A 26,067-nucleotide genomic window follows, 5' to 3' on the forward strand; every position below is an offset into this window, starting at 1 on the left:
CACCGAAAAAAAAAAAAAAAAAAAATCTGCCTGGTGACTGAGCATGCCCAGTTCAACTAGTAACCTCCAAGCCACACGGTCCTGGAGTTTGATCGTTTTGCTGCTCCCTGTTTGGATCCTGTCAGTAGGAAGAGTGTGGGCCTTTATCATCAGAAACAAGAGTACGGCTGGACACATCAACTATATAGTGTAAGTATATGCACAGCAGGCACTTGATACGTTTCCTACCCCGTAAAGGCTTGTAATGAATGTTAGGTGATGGAGACCTGTAAGAGTGAGAAGATATCCTGTTCTGGGAGAGTGTGGCAATTTCTAAGGGTCTCAGTTTCCCTTTCTAGATATCTAATGACAATAATCTCAAAAGTTACTTAGCTTTCGTTTCCTAAAAATCTGTGATTACAAATCACTCACTAATTCAGCCAACTTCAAACTAGGCTTGAAGTTGAATGGGATATGTTTGTTATGGAAATTAGAAAAAGAATGAACAAGGTGAGAACAGATTATATTTGAAACATATATTTAAATAAATACATTTAAAATAGACATAATTTAATGTTTCTCAAAGTTCTGCAAGGCATTAAACTGACATTGCAGAGACACTTCTGAGTTTATTTTATGAGATCAGTTTTACCCTGATAACAAAACCAGTGTAAGATCTCAAAAGAAAAGAGAGCTATGGACCAATATCCTTTATAAACATAGACACAAAAATCTTGAACAAAATTTTAGTAAATCAAACCCAACAACATTTAAAAGGATAAGACATCATGACCAGTGAGGTTTATCCTAGGAATTCAAAGTTGGTTTAACATCTAAAAACCAACCGATGTAATTCACTATATTAATAGAATAAAGTAAAAAACAAATATGATCATTTCAGCAGATACAGGAAAAGCACTAGTGAATGGGTAAGCAAACTGTGGTAACCATATGCAATAGAATAATACTCAGCAATAAAAAGGAACAAAATATCCCTACGTGAACGAATGCCAAAAACAAGATGCCACATGAAAGAAGTCAAATACAAAAGACCATACTGAATAATTTCATTCTTAAGAAATCATAGGAAAAGCAAAATTAGGCAAGCTTGGTTTCATAATCATATTAGAAGGCAAAAGTTCACATCATAGGAAAATATATTGAAGTCTTACATCACAAACATGGCCAAGTCCACTTTGGTCATGCAGAGGCTGCAAATATGCATTAAATGTCATCAAGTAGTTAATTTTACACTTGATCTTAGCCAAAAGGCCGAGAAGTGATCAAGTAGTTAATTTTAATGCATGGCTTTTTTCTTTATTAAGTTTCAAAATAATGAATTGACATCCCAGCAAACTCCAGAAGTGGTCAATGACTTTCTTTTTGTAATATCTTTAGGAACTCATGGATTTTTATATATTTGATATGCTTCATCCTATTGCCATTATTACTATTTTTTAATGCTCATATTGCCCCAATAGGGGATCTTTTTCAAACTGGTTCTTTTGACAGATTTGTCTTTGGTAGATTTCTTGCTTTTGGGCATTCAGTGGATCACAATATGCTCAAAATAACTCGGATAAAACAAGTTCTTTGCTTGAGAATTGGATAAAAACTTTGAGGTTAATAATTTTACCATAAAAATAATATTTATAATGGAGTTGTCTTGGAAAAGAGTTCATTTGCAGAATGCTTGGTGGTTAAAAAAAAAAGCCAGTGAAGACATATTTAATAAGATATGTGTGGGAAGGATGCTGGGTAGCATTTGTAATCTGGGTCGAAAATTTTTTCTTTATGGAGATCAAAATGTTTCACAACAAAGGTAGTCTAGGGTGAATTTTTCCCTCTGTGAGGAAAAGCAGCTCACAATTTGGCTTCTTTAGTTTATATTTTTCAAGGCTAAGCAATCAACAGCAAACAAAATTGTGAATGTTTTTACTGCACATAATAAAATAGTTGCAATGAAAATGAAATTTGCTAGTTGGATAAAGAAAGTTGGTTGTGGGAACCTTGGGTCATTTGAGCCTCTTAGTTCATTTACAAGTGATGAAAATAACAGATTAGTTTTGAAATGAATAACAGCATCGATCCTCTTTCCTTTGAAGTGGATTGCACCTGCCTGAGCAGAACACTCTGGAATGGAGGGTTCTCCCTATAGCTTCAGTAGCTTTAAGGTCTGAGAAAATAAGCACAGACCTGTGGAGGAAAGAGTAGGCAAAGAGAATAATTTAGTGGGTAGGTAGAATTCCAGGTTAGGAGATAAAGACAACTGAGCAGAAATGAGCATGCCTCATGCAAGACAGTGAGGCGGCAAGGTCAACCTGGTAAGAAGTAAAGACTCATGTGTTTATCAGTATATTCTGCTGAGTGTTTCACTTGCTTCGAAACATCAACCTCTAAGCCAGTATAAAGTCTTCTCTACAAGATGTGGAGACTATCTTAGCCAAGATGGACAGTGGACAAATGAAGGGAATTACTGCCTGAGGAAGAAAGAAAGAAAAATTAGTGAACAAACTTCTTTTCCAATTCCAATTCCTCTCCCCTTCTTTCCTAGTCAAAACAGTTGGAATCTTATACCTACCTCAGCATTTTTCAGAACAGCAGGGCAAACCCATTGGTGGTATCATGACTATCATTAAGGAAGAGAGCGGGAGAAAGGAGAAGAAAAGAAAGGGCAGAGCATGGAAAATATCAGGGTGCATTTCACATGGTAAAGGTAAGTAGTGTTTTCTAAAATGTTTCTGTCTTTCATACATTTCCACATAAACACACACCACACATGTACGTATATAGTTGTGCATGTATGGGCACGTGTGCGTGGAGGCGTGTGTGAGTGTTCTAGGTTGAGACTTGAAATGTATTTTTAGGATAGGTATTGGTGTATTTAGGATAGGTAGTACTGTGAAGTAAAGCTACTTCGCAGCCCTAATGAATCTTATGGATATTTGGGGTTCCAGCAGTTTCTTCCTCTGAAGAAGGGTGCTTAATCTTCAAATCTTGAAAGGAAGTTTTGAAGGGAAATTATCATCTCCCTCCTGATCTGTTCATTCTTCCCTGTTTCAGGCAGGCACAGGCAGGGTTTTGCTTTAATTAATGGCAAATTGCTGGAGAATTAATATCTAGAATCTATGGTTGCTTCTGATAACTCTGTAATTCTGGAATAAACTGTTCTTCAGCAAATTGGCCAAAGATTTCCAGAGGTGAGTGATTTCAGGAATATAACAAAACATCAAAAACAACTGACAAGAGGTGGCAAAGGAATATTTTATTTTGTTTGTATTTTTATTAGTCAAATCTCTGGTTTGCTGAACGCTAACTTTTGCAGAGACCATGTTATAGTTTTTACAAAGTAACCAGGTCTAAGAGCCAGCAACCTCAAATCACAGGAGCTGCCTGATGCAGGTACCCAGACCCTAAGCCCAAGTTATTGAATCAGAATTTTTAATGACTAGACCTGGGAGTCTGCACTTCAAACAAGTTTCTCCTATGATTCTTTTATGTGTGTATGTATGTATGTATTTATGAGAGAGAGTGTGCACACACAAGTGGGGGGGGCAGAGGGAGAGAGAATCTCAAGCAGACTCTGCGCTGGGTGCAGAGCCCGATTTGGGCCTTGATCTCCCGACCCTGAGATCGTGACCTGAGCGGAAACCAAGAGTCGGACAGTTAACTGAGTGCACCACCGAGGCGCCCCTGTCCTACGATGCTTATACTAGAATTTGAGAGTTTTAGGCTAGGCCTTAGTTCTCAACAACCATTTGCCGAATGCCAGTACTTAGATTCGAATGCTGTAAAAGCCTGCTGCCTACTCAACACACTTCCAGAGAAGGAGCATCATTCTGTGGGTGAAATTTCCCTACCATGGACCTCCTCTTGAGCAAGCACAAGTACTCCATCTCTCCTCGGTTCCAGTCTTGCTTGGCACTACATGCTTACTCTGCATTCTTCCCCCTCCTCTTCTCTACTTGTAAGGAGCATGGAGGGTCATTAAAAACTGTACACTTTTAGATCCCTAGAATAGCACCTCCTCGCATCTTCGCTGGCAGTGCTCTGGGCAGCTCCTTGAGCCCCTGACAAGATTAAATTCCCGGGCCCCATGTCCTCAAAGGGAACCTAACCTGCTCAAAGTTCCACAAACCACACCCTTTCAATGTATTATTTCAGTGATTGTACAAGCATACCTTGTAATTGCATTAACAGCAAGGGGGCCAGGACATTCTGTGATCTAACAGGAACCAACTTGTTGTTTTTCCCAACTTTCAATCAAATTTAATCTGTGCGCAGATTCTTTACCCTATTTATGTTCTACACAGTTTTCCTACCCCCAGTCCTTTTCAGGTTCAAGCTCTGTGTTATTTACCTCTCCTTCTTATTGCTGCTGCTTAAACTCATCGGAGTGTAATTAATTTGCTCTTTGTGGCTCCCAGATGACTCTTTGGGGATGAATTAGCCATGCTCAGTAGCAAGAACCAGGGATTGGGCTACATTTGTCCAGCCATCCCTTTCTGCCAGATTGGTAGCGTGTCTGGTGCCAAGAGCCAGCCGTGTACAAGGAGGTGAAAGTTCAGGGAAGGGACTCCTGAGGCTTCATGGTGAGGACGCAGCAAAGTAAGGACACCACTCATCCCCTTAGGGGAAAACCCACAAGCTGCAAAGTGCCAGAAATTCGTTAGGGGATGTTGCAGGTCTCTCAGACGGAGTTACACATTCTTGTAGATTACTGCCTTTGCCAGTACACTCTCAGACGGGACTGCACCCTGCCTTCGAAGCTGGGGATCTTGTCTACCCATTTCTGATGTCTTCTGCATTTCCTCAAACCTCAGAATCTTTGGGATCTTGCAAGAAACATCCAATAGCCCCTTTCCTGTCACTATGCACAGTGGCCCTGCCTTTCAGGGCAGATTGAACCATGTTCTTTCCTCAATGAAAACAAATAAACAAAATCCAGGCTTAGGGAAATGAAAGTCAAGTGAATCATTCTGGAAAACACCGTATGGCAACTGGAGATTTTTCAGGTTAGCTTGGTTAATAACTGTCCTAATTCTCAAGGCAATACATTTTTACCCAGCAGTGGGTAGCTGAAAAGTGCCTGAAAAGTGCCATAATCTTTAAGCTAGCCTGAAAAGTGCCATAATCTTTAAGGCTGCTTTTACACAGAGTTGTTGTTGTTGCTTTTTTTGAGGCATGGAATTGTGTTATTCCCACAGAAAATCTCATCCTTCCCCCCTTTCTCATTCCTGCTCCCACTTCTGGTCTTTGGAACCTTTAACAAATTTTTTAAAAATTTGCTTTCTGAATAATCCAATTTACTTCTTTATATATAGGATATGTCAAAACTTTTCTGAAGTTTTAACTATGTTTTAAATAAATCCTCATCAAAAATCCCTGAATTTGGAGCCATTCGGCTTGAACTCAAATTCCAAGTCATTGAACTGCCATCCCATTACTTAACCTCTTTGACATCTGCTTTTTTTGTTGCTCTAAAATGACAATAATGATGTTGATCCAAGGCAGACACTGCTAGTCACTAACCCAATATTCACATTAGTCTTCGGTCTTACTGACAGAATTCTGATTTTTGACATTAGACCTGGCCAAAGCAAAACAAAAGCTTTAGTTCTCCACTTCCCCAGCAGAGAGAGATTGCTACGCAACGCTGTTTTGGTGAATGAGATGTGTGCAGACGTCACAAGGTCGTAGTATCAATAGCACCTATGACAGGGCAGGGGCAGACCCAGCCCCACAGCTGCCTTCTGCCTTTGTTCTTCTCCTTCTTCCATCCAGGAAGTTGGCAATAATGTCTGGAAGTAGAACATTTATCTTATGTCCAAGAGGATGAGTGGAACAAGTCAAGGATGAAAGAGAAAGACAGGGCTGCGGGTCTCTGTACTGGCCCTGGATTGTACCACTCCACTACTTTTTGTGCATGGAAATAAGCACCTGCTTGATCAAGCCATGGTAGGTGGGTGCCTGTGACGTGCAGCTGGGTATAATCCCTAACGAATACACCACCTCATAGGATTGGTGTGAAAATTGGAGACAATAAACTGTAGGAATGCACATGTGCCTGCAGCATAGTACTTAACATATTTTGTTTGAAGAAAGTATATCACTGTTGTAATGAGCACTGGGTATTATATAAGACTGATGAATCACAGACCTGTACCCTGAAACAAGTAATACATTATGTGTTCATTAATTGAATTTAAATTAAAAAAATAAATAAAAATAAATGTTTACTAATACAGAAAAAAGAAAGTATATTATATTCCCCCATAGATTATAAAATAGAACACAGAAAAATTTTAACTTTTCCTGAATCCCTAAGGGCCTGATTATGAATGTTTAGTGTAAACCTCTTAAAATTACTTTAAAATAGGCAGAGATAAACATTACAAACAAGTTTTATTGTTGCTGTAGAATGTACTGCCCCAAACTATGGCCTACTGCCATGTGTTAAGGGATGGATATGTTGGCTTGTGGCTCAACTCCATCTTTGCTATAGTATGCCTCCCTGTACTGTCGATGCTAGAATCTAAAAACCACATCCCAGAGCAGCTCGGGTTCTGGGTGTGATTTGGATTTGGCCAATTAGATGCACTAGCATGAGATTTGTGGAGTGGTGATTAGGAGGAGGCCACACTAGGCTATGTCTGCTGTATCTGCTGCTTTCTCTTTTCCTGCAACAATATCCTCAGAGATCCCAGGCACAGGCTTTGTGGGTGTTGCTAGGCAGGACTCCCTGCATCCGCTCTGCAGACATAGACTGGAGCAGGTGAGGCGTGGTCTGGAACTGGGAGCAATGGTGGCTTCCTGATTGAGAAAGTACTTTTATTCTCACGGAGTCTTGACGCTAGTGGAGTCCTGACTTCAGAAGAAGCAGAGCTCCTTCGATGACCTGGTTCTGGGGTGCGACTTTGGGAGTTTTCTGAAAGTTCAAGGTAGAGTCTGTTTCTTTAGTCCTCCCAGCTGTCCACAAGCCCTTGACTCCTTGAATGTATCTCTTCCTCCTTAAATTAGATACAACAGGTTCTGTTCCCTGCATCTGACCTCAGAGCCATGGAGCTTCTATTAGTGTTGTTTAGAAAATATTTCCAGCTTTATATCCATCTGAATCTATGATTATGGACGCAGATGTTGAGATGCAGACTGTCTATGTGTGTCCCTGAGTGACCACTGTGAATGGAGCCCTTTGAAATCCTCTCCAATGGATATGGGACATAAGTGAAAATAAACCTTTTATTTAAGCTGTTGGTATTTGGGGAAATTTGTTATCACAGGATTATCTACCTTATTCCAAAATGACATAGAACTTAGAACCTAAGAGCTTGGGGTGCTGTTTTAATAATAAAATAAACCCTAAAATATGTGGAATTGGCTTAAGAGCTGGTCAGAGAGAATCAAAGAAACTCTTGCTGAAGACTGGAGGAATGGATTTTTCTGGTGATGAAACATTTGGAAAAAGTGTTGCCTGCAGTAAATTGGAAGGTAGAAGGCACACCTAACTTTAGGAAAAAGATTGAAAACATTAATACTACCATTTAATTGGCTGCTATCAACTGCATTTGGCACAATGTTACAAGAAAGAGATACGTTTGGAGAAGAATTGGTCAGTTTGCAATGATAAATAGAAAAGACTAGAGAGTCTGCAAATTCAGGGATTCAAAGGCAACTGGTTCTCAACCCAAACAGTAAAGGATAAAATTGATACTTTGAGCCACAAGGCACCACAAGGCAACACAAACTCAGCTTTGTAGCAAGGATCAAATCACTGAGCATGGATTAGGGTGTGCTGGCCTGAAATGCCTTTCAATTGGACCAAATAGCTCAAAGTAACATACAGTGGTCCAGGGGGAACGGTGTTCTCACTGCTAGGCTCAAGGAACCTATAATTAGGAAGGGAAGGAAGGAGGGAGAGAAGGACAGAGAGAAACAGTGGGATAGAGACAGAGATGGAGACAGAGAGAGAGACGGGGGAGGAGGCGGGAGACAGGCACGGGGTCAAGAGAGCAGAGAAATATGACAGAGTCCTATGTCCAGAAAGGAAACGTGGGGGTAGGTAAGAAGTCAAACAAGTTTAAGTTGGGAAGACGGTTTCACTGCTAAAAGAGGCACCAACCTGGATTAAATGCCACTGGCTGTTTGAGACTTAAAACGACCCTTGGGCCCTTGGACAAGAAGTGTGCTGAGAAAACTGCTCAACCTCTAAGGCAAATAAATATATTCTTCACTGCCTACTTCAGACAAGGTCAAGAAGAATAATGGAAAAGGAGGAACCTCCCAAAGGGAAGATCCAAGGACCGTGGAGATAAATACCAGGGGAACCCCTCCTAGGAAGCCTACATGAAGCCTATTCAGGGACAGTTCCTCAGCTTTGGGTAGGAGGCCTAAAACTTCTGCTCAGTCTAATATCAGAATTATAATAGGCCAGTGACTGCCATGTGTTTCCCGTTCTTCCTTTTTTTATTGAAGGATTATTGTATTAAAGCATTTATTAAAGTCACCCTGATTCTGCTCCACCACAGGGAGGGTCAGGTCTCTGGATCAAGAGGAGATGCACATGGACCCGTTTTAGAGGCTAGTATTCTCTGAAATGAAGACCACCGTGCATCACCCAGAGATCCTGGGCTTTGAGCTTGATGTCATCACTGGGATTTCGAGTTCTCTTCTCTCAAAAGGGATCGAGTAAATGCATTTTGTTTGCAGGAGGGAGGGTGAAAGAACTATTTCATGCCCAGAAGAGAAGACTATGGTAATAATCAGTACTGTTCATTGGTTTTACTTCTAATGGGATTACCCTTCTCCTCCTCCCACTTTTAAAGTTAGGCCTAGCTATGTAAGCTTACTTTGGCTAATTAAATGTGAACATAAGTGACGTTTGTCCTTCCTGAGCACCATTTTTTTTTACTGTGGTAAAAACCACGTAACATAAAATTTACCATCATAACCACTTTTAAGTGTACTATTCTGTAGTGTTAAGCATACTCACATGAATGTTCTTATGAAACCCAGAACATTTTCATTTTGCAAAACTAGAAACTCTGTACCCATTAAATAACAACTTCCCTTTTTACCTCCCCTCCCCCCAACCCTGTGACCACCATTGTACTTTCTGTATAAATTTTACTACTGTAGGTACCTCATATACATGGAATGAATCATGCAGTATTTGTCACTGTGGATTGCTTATTTTACTTAGCATAATGTCCTCGAGGTTCATCTATGGTATAGCATGTGACAGATTTTCTTCCTTTTTAAGGCTGAATAATATTCCATTGTGTGAGTATCCTACATTTTGTTTGTTCGTTCATCCGCCTATGGACTTTGGGTTGCTTTTACCTCCTGGCTACTGTGAGTAGTGTGCTATGCTGAGCACCATTTTTAAAAGTCAGTGTATGATTCACCATACTCTCTTTTTCCTGCTGTCATGAACAGAGGCATACAGTAAGATGAGCTTCTCTCAGCCTGGATCCCTGAATTATTGAAATGAGCAGTGTTCCCTGCTGACCTGCAGTGAACATGTAGTGAATGAGAAATAAGCCTTTGTTATTTTAAGCCACTGAGATTTTTGGGTCCTTTTTTTCCGCCAGGGAAAACTGATAAGGTTTTAACTTTTAAAATTAAAATTTTACTCTTTCAAAGTTTACAGGGAAAAACAACGAGCAGAGGCTCTCACAGTGAAAAGGCTGCTATGTTTGAACCTTACACCTCCATTGCATCGCTTTGGTTACACCTTCTTCTTGAGGTTTTTTGTTTGTTTGTTTGATTGGTTTTTTTTGTTCTTGTTTTGTTTTCTATGGCCACATCCATGACTTCTCTTTCTTTAGCTGGCCAAAGCCTGGAGAAATCCCAAGTCCTCATTTCTCATTCCTTATCTATTTATCTTGTTTTCTATGCTTTGGATGGTCAATGTCATTGCACCCTGTATATTTGATAGGAATACATTTGAGCATCAAAATCCCCTAATAACAGAAGTTAGGAAGGTGGAAGTTAATTTTCTCCTTCACATTAAAATCACAGGGTTGAGGGGCGCCTGAGTGGCTCAGTCAGTTCAGTGTCTGACTCTCGGTTTTGGCTCAGGTCATGATCTCAGAGTTGTGGGATCGAAGCCCACATCAGGCTCTATGTCCTGGCCTGGAGTCTGCTTGGGATTCTCTCTCTTCCTATCCCCCCTCCCCCTGCTCTCTGTCTCTCAAATAAATAAATCTTAAAAAATGAAATCACAGGGTTTATATGGTAGCTCCGTGACCAGCTGGGATGCAGTCTCCTATCTCATCATCCTGTCACCCTCATTATACAGCTTCTATGTCATCTTCCAAGATGACTGATCCAACTTTATTCCTCATGTGTACATTTTTGCCAGCAGGAAGGATAAAAGAGAAAGAAAGAAGTGCTTTCTTTCTTTAAGGCAACTTCCAGAAGCTGCATATAGCACTTCCACTTATATCCCATGGTAGAATTTAGTCACATCAAACATATGAAAGGAAGCTGGGAAGCATGGTTTTCCTTCTGAGCAGTGATGTTCCCTGCCTCCAGTAAATAACATGGAGGTTCTACTTTTGAAAAGAAGAAAATAGATATTGAGGTTTAACTAACTATGGAAGGCAGAATAACTGTCCGTCAGTGATATCCACATCCTAATTCCCAGGATATTCCTATGAATATGTGAAAACAGAGAACGGACTTTGCAGTAAGGACCCTGAGATGGAGAGACTATCCTTGACTATCTGGGTGGGCCCAATATAATCACATGGATTCCTAAAAGCAGAGAACTTTTCCTGGTTACGGTCAGAAGGCAGATGTGACCACAGAAGGAGTGTCAGAGAGGTTCCACGTGAAGAGGACTCAACCCACCACTTCTGAAATTAGAGAAGAAAGGAGACCATGAGCCAATGAATGCAGATGGCCTTTAGAAGCTGGAAAACGCAGGAGAACAGGTTCTCCCCTCGAGCCTCCAGAAAAGAACACAGCCCAGCCAGCACCTTATTCTTAACCCAGGAAGACATGTTGGACTTCTGGCCTATAGAACTGTAAGACAATAAAGTTTGTCGTCTTAAGCCACTGTTTATGATAATTTGTTACAGCAGCAATAGAAAACTAGTACACTAGCATCTCAGGCACAGTGCCTCTCTTTAACCACCCAGATGTCTGTGCACACGTTTCTCCTCACACACAGAATACTCACTTTCTGTCCAAGGGGAAACCCCTTAAATCCTGTCTGTCTCTTCCATCCATCCATAAAGATCTCTCGATCTTTAATTTAGTCTGGTGTTTTACACTATTTTGACTAACATCTCTTGCTAGACCAAAGAGAAAATAATACGAAGCTTCATGTTTGCTTTTGACCCTATAAGGAAACCATGAGAAAAATTTAATTACAAGGTGAGGATCAACTGACTTTACGTAGGAAGGATTTGAACAGCTCTTGTCCCACAATCTAAGAATTAGCATTGTTCCCAACATTGTAGCCCATTTCTAAGAATTTCATTTTGGCTACTTCCCTGTACTGAGACCCCTTTCAGAATACGTAACCTAGTATATCAGTGTCTTTAGACTGAAGAAGTAATCTTCATTTCAGATGCTGACATGGCCCTCCTTCCATAAAGGTTTAACTCAAACATATAAAATCCTTGTATACTATTGATTTCTCCCTTTATCAAAATGGCAAAATTAAAACAAATGGCATTCTGTTCCACTTAGGATATAGGAAATGTGATGATCACTTCCATCCTTAAATGAAAAAAAAATTACATAAACTTAGAAACTCATATTTTAAAAGAGAGAGCTCTTAAATGAAAAAAAAAAGCTGAAAGAGACTAAATTCCAGAGAAGGGTCAAATTCTAGCAATACATATAAACACATAATAATGATAGCAATGTAGCTGAATTTTTTTCAGAAATCATTCAAAAGTGTTACTTTCCAGCAAAAGTAAAATTATTGAAAAATTTAAAATTTCTTAATTATTTTTAGTAAACTGGTTGTTTGGTGTGAAAATGTAACTTTTAATTTAGCTGCTAATTTATCATGCAGATATTGTTGAAAGTTTTCCTTTTAGCCCTTGACATAACTGATAACATATCAAATACTTTTTATCAAGTTAAGCTATAAAATATGAACTATTTTTATTTAATTTTCAAACTCCACCTCACACCTGAAAGCATGAGGAACAACATCACCAGATCAACAGCAGCCCGTACCTATGTTCAGGCCACCTCTTGAAATATGATTTTTGAGATCAAACAATTGAGCAAGAGAAAGTCCTTGATTCACAGCCTTCTATTAGACATAGTTTTGTAGAACTGACCTGGCATACATTTGGTACCTTCCATGAATCCAATGTCAATGCTGCTCATGTGATACCCCTAAAAACCCAAAACTCAACCACTCTTTCTTAACACTCCCCAAGGAACAAGTTTCGTCCTGTTTGGTGCAACAGTGCCCCACTGAAAATGCATAATCTAAATGAATTTAAAATATTGCTAGAAAATATTTATAAAGTGCATATTTGCAAGAAAAATATATTTTCCCTTGAACTATATAATTTAATTTTTTTGTCTTCTTACATATAATTTTATATGTAAAAGAGATTACTGCCCGCCTCCTAAAAAAATTCCCTGACTTGATTACAGAAGTCAGTCATTCCCAAAGTTCATTTAATAGAAATTCATTTTGGAGTGCACTTTTTCTAGGGACTTCAGCGATCATCTTGTACAGTGTGTCTAATCTGAGATCTTTGAATAATTACAAAGGTAATAATGAGATGTCATGTGCTATTTTCAGTATTTCAAAATTCCTTGACAAAATCATACTTCTGCTGGGCTTTTTTCCCCCTAATGTGCTCAGTTTTATAGGTCTTTGTTCTGTAAAAACAGAACATCAAATTGTTTCTTAATTACCTGATAAAATTGACATCTCCTTCTGGCCCAATCACCTACACTGCCCTCTGCCTCCCACAGCTTCCTCCATCTGTGTGGCCACCATTCCTAGTCCCCCTTAGAGATTTGTCAGAATTTTTAACAAAACAAAAAAATGAAACAATTGTTGCTCACTAAGTGATTTTTTTCTAGACATAATATTTTGAAATACAAGGTCCATGGTTAAAAATTATTAGCAGGAGAGTTTAGTAGTGTCAGTGTTTCAACCTCTCATCTGGTTTAATTTCTACAGAGGTCTAATGAGGTCAAATGCATTTTCCAAGGTCATGCAACTGGTTAGTGATGGGAATAGGACTAAGTCCCAAATTTCTGACTAAAACCTGTCATACTATTCACTACATTAATGCCATCCTCAGCATCATCGACAGTATTAAATGCTTGTGCAATAAGTGGCATGAAAGCCATTTTCTGTGGATAGAGGTTAGTAGCTGCCTTCACACCCTAAGGCTTGTAAGAGCTACTTCTCTGTGCCTGCTTGTATGCCAGGGTATTGTCGTCAGCCCAGACACAGCAGAAGGCTGGGAGGCAGAATACTGGTGCAGCATTTTTGACAGATCGCTGAAAGCAAGCATGTGTTATCTGTGACTGCTGAGTTGTGCTGTGATAATTGTGGCTTGCAACAATGTCCCTAAGGCACTGTAGGTTCTCAGGATGTGATCTGAAGTATCAAATAGTTATTACATTTGGAACAGTTTTAGCATTTACTATATTTGATAACATCCCTAGGTGACAATATGGCAACTCTCAGTCAAACACAATTTGTTTAATTGGACTTTAAAATAAGATTTCTGGAATACAATTTAATAGAAGACTCAAGGTCTAGAGTCATATTGCTTGTTTTTATAGTTTATATTTGTTATTATAGTTTCACTTTTGCCTCATCAAGCCTTTGCAGACAATTACGGTATGGGTCTCAATGATTTTTTTTTCACTAATTCAAACTACTTAACCTTTTGAGTTCTTTAAAACACAATTCATCAATTATGCATTCGTTCAGTAAACTATTGAGCACTTACTATGTGCCAGATTTATGCTAGATATTGGGGAGATACTGGTGAAAAAAAGGCATAAAACTTAGGGACTATAGAACTTACAGAACAAATAAAATTGCAGCTGTAATGAGTGTCACTGAAGGGAAGATATGGTCATGTTACAGTTTATTAAAGGTAGATTTGATAAAATTGGGAATAACAGAAAATGATCCCTTGAGGAAGGAGTGATTAAGCAAAAGTCTGAAGAAATAGCCTTTAAATAAGCAAAGAAGGCAGAGAAGAGTCTTCGGGCAGAACAGCACATGCAAAGTCTCTGTGGCAAGAGGGTGGTTCAGTGAAATAAAGGGCAGTGTTGCTGGTGTGCAGGAAGGGTTGGAGGTTATTATATGAGATGATGTGAACTAGGACCAGATCATGCATAATTTGTAGGCATTGTTAGGTTTTTTTGCTTTATTTGGAGAGCTGCTGAAAGCATGGAAGGAGGTGGGGTGATTAAAGTTTGTTTAGGAAAATCATTCTGACAGCATTGTAAAGAAACATCAGAGAGGGCGCCTGGGTGGCTCAGTTGGTTAAGCAACTGCCTTCGGCTCAGGTCATGATCCTGGAGTCCCGGGATCGAGTCCCGCATCAGGCTCCCTGCTCAGCGGTGAGTCTGCTTCTCCCTCTGACCCTCTCCCCTCTCGTGCTCTCTATCTCTCATTCTCTCTCTCTCAAATAAATAAATAAATAAATCTTAAAAAAAAAAAAAAGAAACATCAGAGAGGTAAGAAGGAGGTATTGAGAGGTATTAGGAGATGATTTTAGGAATACAAGTGATAAATGCTGATTGTTTAGACCATGAACTCTTTTTTTTTTTTTAAGATTTATTTATTTATTTTAGAGAGAGAGAGGTGTATGCCTGGGAGCGGGGGTAGGGATAGAGAGAGAGGGAGAAAGAGAGAGGGAGAGAGAGAATCCCAAGTAGACTCCCCACTGAGCCTGGGAGCCTGACACAGGGCTTGATACCACAACGCTGAGATCATGACCTGAGCCAAAACCAAGAGTTAGCTGATCATCCAACCAAGCCACCCAGGCTCCCCAACCATGAACTCTTAATAGGGGTGATATCACCCCCCAACAGGGCAAAAATTGGTTCATTTGGGGGCAAAAAAAATCTTAGCTATTATTATTATAGTTTGTGACCCTCCAAAGCTCAACTCTGATTGATAAAATCTTTTTCCTCAGTATTTAGTATCTCTCATTGGGTTTTAGTGTTGTTTTGAGGTATCACATGAGCAACCTTGGCATTGGATTTTTGGATGATGCACAAAATGTATGCAAAATCAGGGCTACATAACAACAGGGAATAGATGGCTGTAATTGGGGACTTTGTCTTGTAAGATTATTTGATCTTGAATACATATTACAAGAGATGGTCTGAGCATGGGTATGGGCTGTTTTCGGCTACCTTAGATGCTGTTTATGTTTGATCTTAATGCTTTTGTGTGTGAGTTGGGCTTTGAGAATTACATAAAAGCAGTTTATATTATGTTATTTATTTTGACAGAAGTTAACTCATCATTCATCTTATCAAATGATAAAAAAAGGGCAACACTATCAGAATTGGTATCTAGCAGCTAATTAAATTGAATTTTATATTCCAACATCAGGCAAAAGTCAAAGTCAAAACTAAAATAACTTTAAGAAATTAATTAAAAAATTAATTCAGTTTTTTTTAAAGATTTTATTTATTTATTTGATAGAGAGAGACACAGCGAGAGAGGGAACACAAGCAGGGGCAGTGGGAGAGGGAGAAGCAGACTTCCCCTTCGAGCAGGGAGCCCAATGCAGGGCTCGATCCCAGGACCCTGGGATCACAACCTAAGCCGAAGGCAGACAATTAACGACTGAGCCACCCAGACACCCCTAATTCAGTTTTTAATTATACTTTTGCTAGAAAATACAAATATACATACATATATATTTATTTATTTATTTATTTGAGAGAGAGAGTGAGAGAAAATAAGCAGGGGTCAGGGCTGAGGGAGAGGGAGAGGCAGGCTCCCCACTGAGCAAGGAGTGGGACGCTGGGCTCAATCCCAGGACCCTCAGATCATGATCTGAGCTGAAGGCAGACACTTAACCATCTGAGCCACCCAGGTGCCCCTGGAAAATACAATTTAATGGTTTTTTAAGAAAAACTTGATTACACCTCTATTATTAGTATGTATTTATATAAATTGCTCATTTGCATTTATGCATATATTTGATACATTGCAATTTACATAAGCATGTAAATTACATTAAAATTTACCTAGTGTAAATTGGGGAAGGGAAGGGGGATAAAAGTAGAGGATTGCTATTTTCCATAGTAAGCTTCATTTAACATTTAAAACAATGTACATATACAAGTTTGATAAAAATTAAAACTTGTAGATAAAAGTTTAAATGACATACTGTGTTTCAAAATCATCAATCAGACTACCTGGTTTGTAATAAATAGCTAATAAATTTTTTTATTCATTAAAAAAGAGTTACTCAGCAAATACAGTTTTAAAGTTAAGTTAAGTGTTGATAGCTTTCTAATTTACCTTTTAACTTTAAAATTTTACTTAGCCATTCTTAATCCTATAGTGAATAAAAAACTGTATTTAATATATTTACTTTTTTAAATATATAAATCATAACTATACAATATATTTGTGGTGCTTACATTTTGTGGATAGGGCAATTAGGAAAAAATGTCAAAAAAGGCTTCTTAGGACATAATAATGAGGAAAAGATTAATAAAAATTGTTTAGATTAGGATGATGGAAGTAGAAATGCAGAAACAGAAAATTTGGGGGGAGGTAAGTCAACTAGGATTTGATAATGAATGGGATTTAAAGAGTGAGAGAAAGGAAGTTGTGAAAGATAATGCCTAGGTCTAGTTAACACAATAACAAATGATTCAGTGAGACACTGAGATATGGAAACACTGGGAGAGTACCAGGAGTTTGTCATTTGCTTGTTTATTTTGTGGAATCTTGTGTGTGTGTGTGTGTGTGTGTGTGTGTGTGTGTGTGTGTGTGATTGTGTATTTGTGGGCAACATTCAATGAAGAAGTCTGCAAATCCTGACTTTTAGGTGCCTGTAGTAGGCAGAATAATGGTTTCCTCAAAATTTCCACATCCTTATCTCTGGAAACTGTGAGTAAATTATGTTACATGGCAAAGAGGAATTAAGGTTACAGATGGACTTAGGTTGTTGATTGGCTGACCTTAAGATATTAATGGTAATCCCCAAGGAAACCAATAAGAAAATAACTGAGATATATAGTAAAAGATAAATTCTATAAGGGAATTAAAATAGAACACTAGAAAGTATCTATTTAACACAAAGGAAAGCAGTAATTGAGGAATTGAAGAATACAAAAGACAAAAGACACATATAAAACAAACAGCAAAATAGAAGAATAGAATAAAATTTATCTATCTAGATGTCTATAGATAGTAAATCCTAGCTTATCAATAATTATATTAAATGTAAATGGATTAAATTCTCGAGTTAAAAGACAGAGTGGCAGATAGATTTAAAAACAAAACAAAACAAAAAAACAAATTAAAAAAACCCCAATGATCCAATAGTATGTTTCTAAGAGACTCACCTTAGGTCTAAAGACAGAAATATGTTAAAAGTTAAAGGATAGAAATGAGATACTTGTAACCAAAAGAGAGTTGTAGTGGCTATACAAATACTAGACAAAATAGACTTAAAAATAAAAATTAGTTTTCTAATTTATAATACTAGAGAGAAAGGTGGACATTTTATAGTGATATAAGGTCAATATGCTAGGAAGATGCAACAAATATAGACATCTATGTACTTAACAGAGACAATATGTATGAAGCAAAAGCTGACAAAATTGAACAGAGATATAGTCAATGTGACAATAATACTTGAAGACTTTGATATCTCACTTGCCATAATGAATAGGGAAATAGATCAACAAGGAAATGAATTTGAACAACAGTATAAACCAACTAGACCTGACATCTATAGAAAACAACCCAACAACAACAGAATGTATATTCTTCTCAAGTGTGCATGGAATGTTTACCAGGATAGACCATATGTTAGGCCATCATACTGAACACATTTCAATAAATTTAAAAGGATTGAAATAATACAAAATGTGTTATTTCAGCTACAATTGAAGGAAATTAGAAATAAAAAACAAAAGGAAATTTTGAAAATTCACACATATGTGGGAATTAAATACCACACATCTGAAGAACCAATGATTCCAAGAAGAAACCACAAGGGAATTTAGAAAGTATTTGGAGATGAATAAAAGTGAAAGCACAACATACCAAAACTTATGGGACACGAAAAAAAAAAAAACAACAGTAATCAGAGGAAAATTTATAGCTGTAAGCTATGAGAAAAAGAAGGGATATTTCAGATCAACAATCTAAACTTCTAACTTAATATATAAGAAAAAGAAGAGCAAATCAAACCCAAAGAAAGCAGAAGGGTGGAAGTGATAAAGACTAGAGCTGAAATAAATAAAATAGAAAATAGAAACATGATACAGGAAATCAAAGAAACTAAAAGTTAGTTCTTTGAAGAGATCACTAAAACTGACAGATATTTAACTAGACTGATCATGATAAAGACAGAAGATCTAGTTACTAAAATTAGAAATGAAATAGGGGACATTTTTACCAACCTCATAGAAATAAAAAAGCTTAAAATTAAATGCTATAAATAATTATATGTAAACAAATTAGATTACCTAGAAAAAATGGACGAATTCTTACGAAGATACAAATTACCAACACTGACTCAAGAAGAAATAGAAAATATGTTATTGATCTATAATAAGCAAGGAGGTTGAATCAGTAATCAAAACCTTTATATCAAAGAAAAGCCCAGGACCATTTGGCTCCACTAGTGAATTCTACCAAGTATTTATAGAAAAATTAGCACCAATCCTTCACAGACTCTTCCAAAAAATAGGAGAGAAAGGAAAATTTCCTAACTTATTCTATGAAGCCACTATTACCCTGATACAAAAGCCAGGTAAGGACATAACATGAAAAGAAAACTACAGACCAATATCCCTTGTGAATCTTCAACAGAATACTAATAAGCCAAATCCAGCAACATATAAAAAGAATTATACAGCATGATCAAGTGGGATTTATTCCAGGAATCCAAAGATGTTTCAACATAAAAAATGAATCAATGAAATATACCGTATTATAGAATAAAGGGGAAAAAAACCCTCAATATGATCATTTCAATAGAAGAAAAAGCATTTTCTGATAAAAATATTCCATAAAGTAAGAGCAGAAGGGAATATCCTCAAAATAATAATTATCTATGAAAAACCCATAGCTGGTATCATACTTAATGGCAAAAGTCTGAAAGCTTTCTCCCTAAAATCAGGAACAAGCAAAGAATGTCTGCTTTTATGACTTCTGTTCAATGAGAGGGATCTAATTGGAGTGAAAGAAGTACAACTGCCTCTATTTGCAGAAAAGCTGTTATAGTAAGTTTAGCAAGTTTGCAGGATACAAGATCAATATACAAAAGTGAGTTGTGTTTTATATATTAGAACAAACAATACAAAAATGAAATTAAGAAAATTATTTCACTTACTATAAAACTATAAACAAGAATAAAATACTTGGGAATAAATTTAGCCAAAGAGGCACAAGATTTGTACGCTGAAAACTGACATTGCTGAAAGAAATTAAAGAATGCCTAAATAAGTGAAAAGACATCCAGTGCTCTTGGATTGGAAGACTTAATATTGTTAAGATGGCAATACCACCCAAATTAACCTACAGATACAATACAATCCCAATCAAAATTTCAACTTTTTCCTTTTTTACAGACATGGACAAGCTGATCCTAAAATTCATATGGAATTGCAGGGAACCACAAAGAGTCAAAATAATCTTAAAAAAGAAGAACAAAATTAGAGGACTCATATTTCCTGATTTCAAACCTTACATCAAAAAAAAAAGCAATGTGATACTGCCACAAGCATAAATCTATAGATCATGTCATAGAATCAGAGTCCAGAAATTAATTCATAGATCTGTGGTCAACTAATTTTGGACAAGGGTGCCAAAATCATTCAAATGGTGCAAGAAATCTTTTCAACAAACAGTGCTGGGACAACTTGAGATCCTCATGCAAAAGAATGAATATGGACCCCTTTCTCATACAGTATGCAAAAATTCAAAATGAATCAAAGACCTAAATGTAATATCTGAAACTATAAAACTCTTAGAAAACATAGGTGTAAATCTTTATGAGATTTGACTAGGCAATGGCTTCTTAGACAACACCAAAAACACAAGCAACCAAAGATAAAATAGCTATATTGGACCTCATCAAAATTAAAAACTTTTTGGGATGCCTGGATGGCTCAGTGGGTAGAGCATGCGGCTCTTTTTTTTTATGTTCAGTTAGCCACTGTATAGTACATCATTAGTTTTTGATGCAGTGTTCAGTGATTCATTAGTTGTATATAACATCCAGTGCTCATTGCAACACATGCCCTCCTTAGTACCCATCATCCTGTTACCCTCCCCCCCACCTCCTCCCCTCTGAAATCCTCAGTTTGTTTCCTGGAGTCCATAGTGTCTCATGGTTCAGTCTCCCTCTCTGAGTTCTCCCCCTTCAGATTTCCCTCCCTCCCCCTATGGTCCTCCATGCTATGGCTTATGTTCCACATATGAGTGAAACCATATGATAATTGTCTTTCTCTGCTTGATTTACTTCACTTAGCATAATCCCCTCCAGTTCCATCCATGTAGATGCAAACGGTGGGTATTGATCCTTTCTGATGGCTGAGTAATATTCCATTGTATATATGTACCACATCTTCTTTATCCATTCATCTGTTGAAGGGCATCTCAGCTCCTTCCACAGTGTGGCTATTGTGGACATTGCCGCTATGAACACTGGGGTGCATGTGCCCCTTCTTTTCACCACATCTGTATCTTTGGGGTAAATACCTAGTAGTGCAATTGCTAGATCGTAGGGTAGCTCTATTTTTAACATCTTGAGGAAATTCCATACTGTTTTTCAGAGTGGCTGTACCAGTTTGCATTCCCACCAACAGTGTAAGAGGGTTCCCCTATCTCCACATCCTCGCCAACATTTGATGTTTCCTGTTTTGTTAATTTTTGCCATTCTAATGGTGTAGGATGGTATCTCATTGAAGTTTTGATTTGTATTTCCCTGATGGCTAGTGATCTCAGCATTGTAAATTTGAGCCCCACACTGGGTGGAGAGATTACTTAAAAATAAGATCTTTTAAAAAAAATTAAAAACTTTTTTTGCATCAAAGCACAGTATCAAGAAAAGTGGAAACACAACCCACAGTATGGGAGAACATATTTTCTTATCATAAATCTGACAAGGGTCTAGTATCCAGAATATATATATGAAAAAAATTTAACTCAACAATAATTAGAAAGGGGCAAAAATTTGAGTGGACATTTTTCCAAAGTGGATATATGAATGGCCAAAAAGCATATGAAGAGATATTCAACGTCATTAGTCCTTAGGAAAATGCAAATCAAAACCACAATGAGATACTACTTCACAGCCATTAGGATAGCTATAGAAATAAAAAAGGAAAAGAACAAGTGTTAATGAGGATTTGGAGAAATTGGAATCCTCTCCCAAAAAGTTAAATATAGTGTTACAATATGATTTTACCCCTGGATCTATACCCAAGAGAACTAAAAACGTGTTCATACAAAAACTTGTACATGAATTTTCATAACAGCATTATTCACAGTAACCAAAAGGTAAAAACATCCCAAATATCCATCCACTGTTATCAATAGATAAACAATGTGTGGTATTTCCAAACAATGGAATATTTTTCAGCCGTAAAGAGGATGAAGTACAGATACATGCCACCACAGGGAAGAACCTTGACGTATTGATACATGCTACCACGTGGATGAACTAAGTGAAAGAAACCAGACATAGAAGGCTATATATTACATGTTTCCATTTATATTTCCATGATAGGCAAATCCATAGAGACACAAAGTAAATTAGTGGTTGCCAAGAGCTAAAGGAAAGAGGAATGAAGAATGACTGCCGAGGAGTGTAAGATGTCTTTTTGGGGTGATGGAAAATTTCTGGAATTAGCAGTGATACTTATATGACTTTGTAAACATACTAACAGCCACTGAATTTTATGCTTTAAAATAGTGAATTTTATGGTATGTGGATTACATCTAAATGTAAACAAAGGTGAAGAGGGAGGCAGAAGAGAGTCAAAGAGATGCAATGCTGCTAGCCTTGAAAAGTGAGAAGGGCATGAGAGCAGGGAAGGTGGAAGGAGTGAAGGTGGAGTGTGGTAAAGTTAGGGGTTGCAACAGTGGCAGCCACAGCATTGAATCAGAATTTTTTGAAGAGAGTGAAGAAATCTTGAATACTTATGCTGGAGAGTGGGAGAATAAATTGACTAGTGGATACAGTAGTATTTTTGTCCATTTCAGGAGCCTATTTAAGGATTTATCTGGTTTGCTACTGTTGTCTTAAGTTGTTCACAAATTAATACATCTGTCTTAGACTTTTCACCCCCCTAAATGTATTTTAAAATTCTTCTGATTTTCTCTTGATGTCTAGAACAGGGTTGAGAAAGCATTTGGAAATATTTTTGGATGGAGTAACTGGAATATTCAATTAATCAGAATATCATAGTTCCCAACATTTCTAGATAAAGGTTTACTATAGCATGTTTGTAAAAGGCAAATAATCTAAGATGTCTCTCCCCAGTTCTGAGTTCAGTAGAAGGACATTGAAAACAGGTAAACAAACAAAAGGTCAGTTATAGAATATCTGTTTTAAAGTTCAAAAGAAAAGCAACAAAAATACTTTATCCCACAAAAGCTAGAAAAACTTATTTTGAAGTTAATGAACCTCTTTATTTTTTAAATTTGTAGATTCAGTACCATTGGAATATACATTCACATTGGAGTGTTGAACAGTGAGAAAGCAAAATCCTTTTTGAGGAAGCAGATGGTGAAATACGACATGAAGGATGACTCTGGGCACAGATAAGGAGACTCCTTCGGACTCCTTCTCTACATGGTAGAGCCCACAAATACATGTGTTTTTGCAGTTGAGCTTCTCTGAGACTCTGTTCCATTCAAGAGGCTGATAAAAAAATGTGACCATTTAGCTACCAGTGGAAATCTCAGAGTGTGTGAAGCATAGCAACTAGGAGAGTTCCAAGGAAATCACCCAGCAACAATCAGAAAGTTGAAAACAAAGCAAACCAGTAACCAAAACATAACCCAGACCTGCCAAGGAGTCAAGGAAAGAAAAAAAAAACTCCATGCAGAGTGGAGATGCTCTGTGTCAGGTTAAAGTCAGCAGAGTAACAAGACTTGTACTTGCTTACTCCTATTTAGTGTATGCCTACCATGTGCTAGTGCTTTGATGCAGGAATTCTAATATGAATAAGAAACAGTTCCTGTCTTCAATAAAATAATAATAATGTGTTCTTCACACCCCAACAGTATAGTGTGATAAATGCAAGGGTAAGTCATCAGCAGAGTGCCATGGGAACACAGAGGGTTGGGGAGTTAAGAGCCATGTTTAATTTGAGGTGTCTTTAGTGGATCTACTCATTTGGCAGTTGGATTTACAAGCCAGAGGCTGGAGCAGACAACCTGAATGGTGATACTGGTGATAGGAATATGGATAGGTAGTAGTGGAAGTCGTGAATTTGGAGAAAGCCATGGAGAAACTCATGAAAATGAGCTAAGAGCTCTGAGGAGCATTGGCATTTAAAAGGGAAGCCAGAAAAAAGGAAGATGGAAGGAGGTAGAAATCAACCAGTAAAGAGAAGCAGCAGAAGAGGGAGGGAAGAGAGGGCACCAAGAAAAAGCCAATGTTGCACCGCACTTTGAAGTTTACGTGGAATTTGAAACCCAAGGGGTCATTGGTGACATTCATCAGACTGGTTTAGATCAGTGCTGGGTGGAAGCCAAGTTACTGTTGTTGAGAATTTATGCTGGTTGAGGAAGGAGGGGAGCAAACATAAATATTTTCATGGTGTTGTAAAGAAGAGTGTTACAGTTTTTACATTTGAATGGCACCCTTTGACACAGACCTGCTAGTGGCTATTCAAGTAATCACTGTAGGCTGTATTTTAAAGACTTCTCCCTCTACATCAAAAACTAATGATGTAATGTATGGTGATTAACATAACAATAAAAAATTATTAAAAAAAATAAATAAAGACATCTTCCTCACTTAACAAGATCTGTGATCAAACCCTGAGAAGCCAGGAGAGAGTGTGAAGTGAATTGACACTTTACAGCAGTGATTGGGTGCAATCACATGATTTCATTTAATTCTTATAAAAACCTTATAATAAAGTTATGTTAGCTTAAGATTCAAAGTAATAATAATAGCGACATGTAAGTTGAATAGCATTCCTACCAACCTCATTGGTCATCACTTTGATTGAATAGCCTCAGGAAGACCTTTTATTTCTCTTGCTTATGGTTCTCCCAGATTTTGAAAAGCCTTTGGCCATCAGCTGTCAGAATATTGCATTTAGGGTTTGTCCCACCTCCTCTTGCAAGCTGCATCATGATTTCATTGCCTACATCAGAACAACCTGCTGTTGGGGCTCCAGCTCTGCTCACTTAGCTGATTCATCTTATTCCCAGGTAATCCTCAAATCACTGTTTCTTTCAACCTCTGTTTTTCCCCCTTTTGGTCATGATCTGAAAAGATCATGTTGTGTCTAGAAGATGTGTCCAATCCTATGATGATTTTCTTCAACTGGAAAAATGTACTTTGAGCAACTAGTTTAAATTATTCACCTGCTGCTTGTATTTCCACTTCATATCAGGTTAGACTGTGTGAAACTGCCGTTTTGGGAGGTCAAAAAAATTAAATGCTGGAAATTCCCTGTCGGCTTTTGGTGATCACTTGAGCTTCATGGAGGAAGTGATGGGAATATTGACTCTTGACATCTTAATGTTTATGCAATTTTTGTGTATTTAGGTTCTATTTTAAGATTTGTGTTGTTTACGTAATTAGTAAGTTCAGTCTATTATTTTAATGTCTAGGAGATATACTAACTTTCATAGAACAGGACCTCAAAATGGAATAGGTTAACTGAGGTATCTGTTTAAAGCTCTCTATTGTTTAGAGAATGTATATCCAAGAAGCTGAGTTTTCCTACCACAGTTTTTGAAATAAGAAACAGTCAAGACCTGGTCTTTCCAGACCACCTGTGAACAGGTCTAGGCACTTAAATCAGGTCTTTGTGTTGCTGAATAATGTACCTTAGACAAATTCAGATCTGAAGCCAAACCTTACCCCATTTTCAGTTTCTTAAGCAACATGTGAACAAAACCATATTTACTTAAAGTATCAGGCTGTGTGTTTATGTTGACAAAAAATGTTAAGATGAAATCACATAGACGAAATACCTACTTGTTATTTGGTTTAAGAATTCATTTAAATACATTCTTATTTCCTTGAGGCTTAGACTCTTAGATCAGAAAGCCTATTTATGTTACACTCTAAAATCAAGCTATTAAACAATTCACCAAACACTAACAGAATTCATCACCACCTTCAAATCATTCTGGAGTAGAATAAAATAACCTCAAAATGGAAGGCCATCAGATCTAAATCCCAATCCGTTATGTTTGAAGAGCCTATAAAACAGCTTCCATATAACAGTTAATGAGAATATTACTTATACTTTAAAAAAATACTACTTTAACTTCAATCCATTTGTCCTAGCTATAATCTCTGGTTCCAACATACACATATCTAATCCACTTGCAGGTGATAATCTATGATACCCCTTCTAAGGTCAGAATTATTGTGTGACTTCGATGTGTAGTATTGTTTTGCAGGGAGGGAACACACAATATACTTCCATTCCTGTGTTTCTAATCATAACTTCTACCTTGCCATGTGATAATGATATTTGTGGGCCCAAAAAAGCCCCAAGTTCAGTTTGTGATGTTTGAAAATAGACATACATTTAATATCAAACAATAATATATAAAACAATTTATACAGTAATTGATTCCTATACTTACTAGTATATTTATTTGGGAAAAATTGTACTGAATCTAGAAGAAAGAAATGAAAGGACTGAACAAGTGATCTCCAAATC

The 26,067-nt window shown here is 37.5% G+C and overlaps 1 long non-coding RNA gene and 1 pseudogene across 1 annotated transcript; one reads left to right on the forward strand and one right to left on the reverse strand.

The window, feature by feature from the left end:
• Positions 1-69: 69 nt before the first annotated feature.
• Positions 70-25,235, forward strand: LOC141372954 (uncharacterized). The gene is made up of 3 exons (XR_012378479.1): positions 70-189; positions 2,534-2,695; positions 22,856-25,235. It is a non-coding gene; the product is annotated as an uncharacterized lncRNA (long non-coding RNA).
• Positions 1,114-1,263, reverse strand: LOC112813658 (U2 spliceosomal RNA; annotated as a pseudogene).
• Positions 25,236-26,067: the final 832 nt, after the last annotated feature.

This window comes from Callorhinus ursinus, unplaced genomic scaffold (genome assembly GCF_003265705.2).
Source record: "Callorhinus ursinus isolate GAN/ISIS: 27379988/994484 unplaced genomic scaffold, GSC_fseal_2.0 scaffold6, whole genome shotgun sequence".
Taxonomy (NCBI): domain Eukaryota; kingdom Metazoa; phylum Chordata; class Mammalia; order Carnivora; family Otariidae; genus Callorhinus; species Callorhinus ursinus.